This window comes from Triticum dicoccoides, chromosome 2B, assembly GCF_002162155.2.
Source record: "Triticum dicoccoides isolate Atlit2015 ecotype Zavitan chromosome 2B, WEW_v2.0, whole genome shotgun sequence".
In the NCBI taxonomy this organism is placed as follows: Eukaryota; Viridiplantae; Streptophyta; class Magnoliopsida; order Poales; family Poaceae; genus Triticum; species Triticum dicoccoides.
Genome location: NC_041383.1, coordinates 731,619,293 through 731,625,839, shown reverse-complemented (window position 1 = coordinate 731,625,839; position 6,547 = coordinate 731,619,293).

Sequence of the window (6,547 nt, the reverse complement as noted above, 5' to 3'; positions counted from 1 at the left end):
GCCAGGCAACCCAGCTTGGCCAAAACTTAAGTCATATCGATGCATATAATGGTGAATAAAAGGTACATGCGGAAGTGTGACACATGTGTTGGGCATAAAGCCCGTATTAATAAGCTTCTGTTAAAGAAGCCCCCAGGTATAATGAGCGCGGGTAGCACGTCAAGTATGTGCAAACAAAGTTTGGACAAGGAAAAAAATTTACAAGCAACTTTTTTTCCAACAAAGTATAATGCTTGGTCGAACCGAACACAAGTTAGAAATTTAAAACTTTGAGCATGAAGGCAACTTAGCTGGTTAATGTGTTCGGTATTGACGACACGGTCCGAGCTTGATGCGAGACAAGGTTCCATCCCCCAAGCCGGTCCCGAGGTGGCGGAGCAAAGAGCTCGGCACTCCAAAGTGGTGACATAGCAATACAGGACGGCAGAGTGATGCCAAAGTCCCTGGCATGGGGTAATGAAGTGTTGATGAAGCCCCCCGTCCAGCCGAGGTGACGTCAAAGGATATAGTCCGGCTGGATCATTTTCCTATGCGCAAAATATAGTGCAAACCAGAGATGATAGTAATAAAAAAACCGTTGCATAATAAATAATTTATGCAAAGTGAGTAATAAAAGAAATATGGCCTGGCGCCGAAGTCAATGTCGATGCAGGGCGGCGGCGTGATGTGGTAAAGGCATGGCAAGGCCTGAATTCATAGGTCGGTTCGAGTTCCGGATGCGGCGTTCGCCGGACTATGTACGGAAACTGACCGAACCACCATGCAACCGCTGTTAATGTGGCCACCATTTGATAAACCTGCGTACATATGATGGACAAACCATAGTAATAATTCCATGGGAAAAGTTAACCCAAGCAAGCAAAAAGAAATACTAGGATTAATAGCACCTGGTTTATTTGTTGTAGCAATCCGAAGGAAGGTGATTCCCAAAATTGGAACTCGATCCGCGCACCCATTGCCTGGTCGGCTAGTGACGCCGAAGTGTCCGGAGTAGGTTGATGAAGAGATGACGAAGCTCCCGGTCCAGCCGAGATGTCGAAGTAGGTCGGCGTGATGGACACCAGCTTGAAGAAGCAATAGTGCGGCCCTGCCGATGCAGGTCGTGACGTGGTCGATGCCGGCTTGATGAAGCGACCGTGCGGCGATGCCGGTATGCCCGCTCCATGTAATCCGTGGGGCGGCGATGTTGGTGATGATTTATCCTTCGCGATGCCGGACTCTTGTTCGGCTTGCCGAGATGATGATCCGAAGAAGTTGAGCTCGGCTCAACGAAGTGACGACGTGTCTAGCGCGGGTCGGCAGCCCTGGAGCAATATTGCCGGACTGGTTTGACACCAGCATGATGTCGAAGATCATGTTCAAAAGATCTTAAAGTTAGTATGATGTGTTCGGAAACAAAACACAATACCCCATACAAAACTTCCTTAAAAAAGGATGTCCGAAATCCCGTTCATAAAAAAGACGAATTCGGGTCGGATTCGTTTTCGCGCAGAAAACAGGTCCGGAAAGTGATGCACTAATCGGAAGGTTCCCGGAGTTTGGACGGTCGGATCGAGCTGAAATTTTGAGGGGTGATAGATATTGGAATTCCGCAGCTGATCAACGGTTGGATCTTCCAAAGGAAGTCCGAGCTAGAAGCTGGACACCACGCCCTAAACTCATCCGGTTTCTCGTCCAAATTCAATGCGGCTCCGGTATATTGGAGATTGCCAGAGATTTCTCCATCGGAACTCGACGAAATTTTTTAGGGTTGTTGTAGACTCAATTCCGCATAATTCCACCGAAGCAATCGTCAAACCGACGCTCGAGGAGGCGCTGACGGCGGATTCAAGTTCGCTGTCCAGAAAAACAGTACGGTCGCCCGAGGGCAATGTTGACGTTGAGCCCCCGGGCTCCCTGGATGATTCCTCCATGATCTTGATAGAGATCGGAGTAGATGTTGATGAAGGCCTTCATCCGAACATGACGATCGGAGGTAGGGCGCCGTCCTTGGTCGAACCAAGGTGACCAGTCGAGCTGGTGACGAAGATGCCGAAGTCGCAGTTGATCTGCAGGCGAGCCATCGACCTTTTTGCCGAACACACAGCGGAACTCTCAATGAAAGCACCAATGTCGGTGTCAGAACCGGCGGATCTCGGGTAGGGGGTCCCAAACTGTGCGTCTTAGGATCAACTATAACAGGAGACAAGGGACACGATGTTTTACCCAGGTTCGGGCCCTCTCGATGGAGTTAAAACCCTACGTCCTGCTGGATTAATATTGAAGGTATGGGTAGTACAAGAGTTGATCTACCACGAGATCAAGGAGGCTAAACCCTAGAAGCTAGCCTATGGTATGATTGTTGTTGTTGTATATCTGTCGACTAGCCTGGCCCTAGTTTATATAATGCACCAGAGGCCTAGGATAACAAGAGTCCTAGCCGAATACGCCGGTGGGGGAGGAGTCCTTGTCTTGATCGCCAAGTCTTGTGGAATCTTCCTTGTATGCGGCACCTGTCCGGACTGGCCCATGAGTATGCGGCCCTGGGGGTCCTCGGCCCAATCTAACCGATTGAGGGACGACGTGGTGAGTACCCCCTAGTCCAGGACACCGTCACTCGTATATGGGATCTACATGACCATGAAGAAGGTTGCTCATTATTTCTCTGATCATGACATTACAGTCGTCAGCGACGCACCATTGTCAGAAATTCTGCACAACAGAGATGCAACTGGTCGAGTGGCTAAATGGGCGATTGAACTCCTTCCCCTGGACATCAAATTCGAGGCAAATAAAGCCATTAAGTCCCAGGCTATAGCAGATTTCCTTGCCGAGTGGATTGAGCAACAACAGCCGACTCAAGTCCTCTCGGAGCATTGGACCATGTTCTTTGAGGGCTCTAAGATGTTAAATGGTTCTGGTGCTGGGGTCGTTTTGGTTTCTCCCTGAGGAGACAAGCTCAGATATGTGCTCCAGATCCACTTTGATTCCTCCAACAATGAAGCAGAATATGAAGCAGTCTTGTATGGATTACGCATGGCCATTTCACTCGGCATCCGTCACCTTATGGTCTATGGCGATTCAGATTTGGTGGTCAATCAAGTGATGAAGGAGTGAGACGTTAGAAGCCCAGACATGACTGGATACTGCAATGCGGTGAGGAAGCTCGAAAAGAAGTTCGAAGGGTTAGAGCTCCACCACATACCCCGACTGAAAAATCAAGCAGCTGACGATCTGGCGAAGATAGGATCCAAGAGAGAAGCTATCCCCAGTGATGTGTTTTTGGAACACATCCACACTCCGTCAGTCGTAGAAGATCCTTTTACCGATGAAGCCCCGCAACCTAAGAGTGTCATGGACCCGACTGAGGTTGAAGTCCCAGCGGTGGTCGACCTGATCATGGAAGTTCTAGTGATCACTCCAGATTGGACAGTACCATATATCGCGTATATCTTGAAGAAAGAGCTCCCGGAGGACGAGGAAGAGGCTCGACAGATCGTCCGCCGATCTAAAGCCTTTACCGTGATAAAGGGACAGTTGTACAGAGAAAGCGCGACTGGAGTTGGTCAGAAATGCATAACGCCAGAGGAAGGTCGAATAATCCTTGATGACATTCACTCGGGAACCTGTGGCCATCATGCGTCCTCTCTGACCATCGTGGCCAAAGCATACCGAGCCGGATTTTATTGGCCAAGAGCGAATGAAATGGCGAAGGAGATAGTCGACAAGTGCGAGGGATGCCAATTTTACTCCAATATGTCACACAAGCCCGCGTCAGCTTTGAAGACTATACCACTCGTCTGGCCCTTTGCAGTGTGGGGTTTGGATATGGTCGGTCCTTTGAGAACAGGCAGAAGCGGTTTTACCCATGTGCTGGTAGCAGTCAACAAGTTCACTAGGTGGATCGAAGCTAAACCCATCAAGAACCTCGATGCCGGTATTACTGTTAGCTTCATCAGAGAATTGATATTCAGATACGGGGTCCCGCACAGCATCATCACTGACAACGGGTCAAACTTTGATTCCAAAGAATTCAGAGCTTTTTGCACATCTCAAGGCACGCGAGTCGACTACGCTTCAGTCGCTCACCCACAGTTGAATGGACAAGCAGAACGAGCCAACGGTTTGATCCTCAAAGGGTTGAAACCCCGTTTGATGCGTGATCTTAAGCATGCGGCTAGCGCATGGGTCGAAGAACTTCCCTCAGTACTTTGGGGGTTAAGGACCACGCCCAACCGGTCGACTGGGAGAACTCCATTCTTCTTGGTCTACGGGGCTGAAGCGGTCTTGCCGAGTGACCTTCTCCATAATGCTCCCCGAGTCGAGCTCTACAATGAAGCAGAAGCAGAACAAGCGCGGCAGGATGCAGTCGACCTTTTAGAGGAAGAGAGGGAGATGGCTCTGATCAGATCGACCATTTACCAACAGGACTTGTGTCGCTTCCACGCCAAAAACATGAATAGTCGAGCCTTCCAGGAAGGAGATTTAGTTCTCCGAGTGGATCAGCAGAAACCACACAAGCTTGCTCCTTCTTGGGAAGGTCCCTTCATAGTCACCAAGGTTCTCCACAATGGAGCATACCGTCTTTACAATGTCGAGCATCAGATCGACGAGCCCCGAGCTTGGAACGCGGAACTTCTCCGTCCCTTTTACACCTAAGTATTCACTCGGACGAGTTGTAATAAAAGTACTTCTGTAGTATGTTTATTAAAGACGAAAGCTTTACAATCTTCCCTGTAATCGTTATTTCTTTTGTCCCCTCAAAACAATCCCCCAGTGGGTGGCTTGGCTGCGAATCCGATTCGCCCAAGTCTGTAAAAAAAATCCTAACCGAGTGGTGAGTCAGTCTCCCACACGAAGGCTTAGCTGCGAAATCCGTTTCGCCTAAGATAAATAAAATCCTACCGAGTGGTAAGCCAGCCTTCCACTCAGAGGCTTAGCTGCAGTCCAAGTACTCGCCTAAGATAAATAAAATCCTACCGAGTGGTAAGCCAGCCTTCCACTCGGAGGCTTAGCTGCAGTCCAAGTACTCGCCTAAGATAAATAAAATCCTAACGAGTGGTAAGTCAGCCTTCCACTCGGAGGCTTAGCTGCAGTTCAAGTACTCGCCTAAGATAAATAAAATCCTACCGAGTGGTAAGCCAGCCTTCCACTCAGAGGCTTAGCTGCAGTCCAAGAACTCGCCTAAGTACAAGTACAACATGCGTTCTGCAAGGAGGACGAGGTGCAGGTCGACTGCTACCCTCTCCTTCCTAGCTGCGCCACCAATTCAAAAATCCTACCGAGTGGGGAGCAGACCCCCCACTCGGGGGCTTAGCTGCAGCCCAGTGCTCGCCTAAGTATCTAAAATCCTACCGAGTGGAGAGCAGACCTCCCACTCGGGGGCTTAGCTGCAGCCCAGTGCTCGCCTAAGTATCTAAAATCCTACCGAGTGGAGAGCAAACCTCCCACTCGGGGGCTTAGCTGCAGCCCAGTGCTCGCCTAAGTATCTAAAATCCTACCGAGTGGAGAGCAAACCTCCCACTCGGGGGCTTAGCTGCAGCCCAGTGCTTGCCTAAGTATCTGAAATCCTACCGAGTGGAGAGCAGACCTCCCACTCGGGGACTTAGCTGCAGCCCAGTGCTCGCCTAAGTGTCTGAAATCCTACCGAGTGGAGAGCAGACTTCCCACTCGGGGGCTTAGCTGCAGCCCAGTGCTCGCCTAAGTGTCTGAAATCCTACCGAGTGGAGAGCAGACCTCTCACTCGGGGGCTTAGCTGCAGCCCAGTGCTCACCTAAGTATCTAAAATCCTACCGAGTGGAGGGCAAACCTCTCACTCGGGGACTTAGCTGCAGCCCAGTACTCGCCTAAGTGAATTAGGATGCAAGCCGATGGCAATAAGCGCTTTGCTTCAACCTGCAAAAGACGCCTCAAACCAAATGCAAGCATATTCAGCGATGAACCCAAGTTCGGATAACACCTAACGGAACCGAAAGTGCTCAGGCGCTAGGCCTGTTAAGGTTTGTCGGTTACAAAAACTCACTCGGCATACCGAGGCAAATTTAAAGTATCAAGCTCTGAAGTATTTTACCCCTCCTATGGAGGGCTGGAAGGTGCCACAAACTCGTCCAGATCAATTCCATCTGCAATCCGAGTGGCAGCGGCAATGAAAGTCTCCATGAAAGATCTGAAATAGTGCTTCTTGGTGTTGGCCACCCTAAGAGCCACCAGCTTGTCCTCTCGTGCATCCTTGCAATGAACGTGGACCAGAGACAGAGCCACATCCACGCCGCACCTGGCTGAAGACTTCTTCCACTCCTGCACTCGACTTGGGACCTCGTTCAGTCGAGTCATCAGAGACTCGAGGTCGTTCTGGAGTGTCTCTCTTGGCCAGAGTGTTGTGTCGATGCGGGAAGTTGCGACCTTCAGCCTTGCGAGATAATCGATGACGGCAGCAACACGAGATTCAAGTCGGAGCACGTTCATGGCGACTTCATCTTTCACAGGAGAGTTGATGGGGTCCAGGTTTACTTCCAGCCGACCAGTCTCCTCTTCAAAGTTCTCACAAAATTCTGCAAGCACAACCACC